Below are 1585 nucleotides of genomic sequence, written 5' to 3'. Positions count from 1 at the left end.
GCGACATCCCTTGTCTTGACTGAGCCACTTTTCAGAACAAGTGTTGATGACCGTCACTTTAAACACAGGTGCTATAAAAGAGTCATAAATAATATAGTATATTGTGCCATGTAAATGTCTTAAAATGTCATTAAATTATCATAGTGTGGTATGTCATTAAAGAGTCACACATTTTTCATAAAAATACCATTGTATAGTACGTCATAAAAAAGTCAGGACATAGTTTGTCAAAAGAATGTCATAAAAATGTCATTATGAATGTCATATTTAAGTACCGTATGTTCTAAAAGAGTCATGGAAAATGTCACAAAAATATCATAGTGTAGTATGCCATAAAATGATTCATGAAAATATTGTAGTTGATTATAACACAAAAAAATGTCATATCCTAAAAAATGTCATAGTATATCATGCCATAAGTAATGTCAAATTATATAGTATGTCTTAAACAATGTCATACTATAGTATGCCATAAAACATATCTTAGTATAGTGTGGCATACAAATGCCATAGAAAGTCATATAATAGGATTTCCTAAAAAAAAGTCATTAAAAAGTCATAGTACAATATTCTATAAACCATAGTATAGTATGTCGTGAAAATTTCATAAAATATGTCATGGTATAGTATGTCAAAAAATGTTGTACTATAGTTTCGCATTAAATGTCATAAAATAAGTCATAGTATATAATCCCATAAAAGAGCAATAACAATATCATATATCATAGTCATAAAAGTCATATTACAGTATGCCATAAAAATGTCATAACTAATGAATGTCAAGATAGTCATTAAAAAGTAATACTATAGTATGCAACAAAAAAATTCTTTGAATAGTGTGTACATTTTATTGCTGGGTCGTTTGTTTATTCACCCCAAACAGCCAAAGATATTTACATCTTCTTCTTCTTTCATAACACCAACCGGTGGAGGGAATGAGGGTTGAGCGCGCGCTGGTGTGGTACTAGTGCAACTTCACATTTTTATTGTGTTAATGGGGTCCAATACGCCCTTCCGAAAAAGTGTGTGCTTTTGTGCTGTAATTTGTAATATGAAAAACTGGATGACAACATAAATCAGTACACTGATTTAAAAAAAAAAATCTTTAGTCAAACAGAGCCTATGTTTGTACAGATTGGCTTAAGAACAATTAAAAGTAGAGTACTACAATAAAGCAGTGTCGCCTACTTTGGCTCCACTTGAGGACTTGGATTTCCGCCAATAATTATGCAAAGCACAGTATGTCTTATTGAAACTACATTCAAATCCAATCATGATAGCATTAAAAATACAAGATTTATAGGTAAAAAAGCTTTAGCACCATCATAAACAGGAGTTGTGGTCGCAGATTGATGCATATATGTGTGCATGAGTTTGCTGAATGATGAGTGCAGTATGAACCCAGTAAAAACAAACATAGGCCACAGAGCTTTTGATTAAGCTAAAAAATATATATAAAATGTACAGTATGTCCCACATCTGACATGACCACGTACTGCTATTTTCTCACCGAAATCTCGCGGGATCAGTGTGTACGGTACTTCTCGCTCGTAGATCAGTGTGTACGGTACTGCGTGCTCGTCAA

This window comes from Cebidichthys violaceus, unplaced genomic scaffold (assembly GCF_023349555.1).
Source record: "Cebidichthys violaceus isolate CVI_PGR_0920_01 unplaced genomic scaffold, fCebVio1.0.p SCAF_5, whole genome shotgun sequence".
NCBI classification, from domain to species: Eukaryota; Metazoa; Chordata; class Actinopteri; order Perciformes; family Stichaeidae; genus Cebidichthys; species Cebidichthys violaceus.
The sequence above is the reverse complement of the archived record's forward strand: the minus strand, read 5'-3'. Positions refer to the sequence as shown.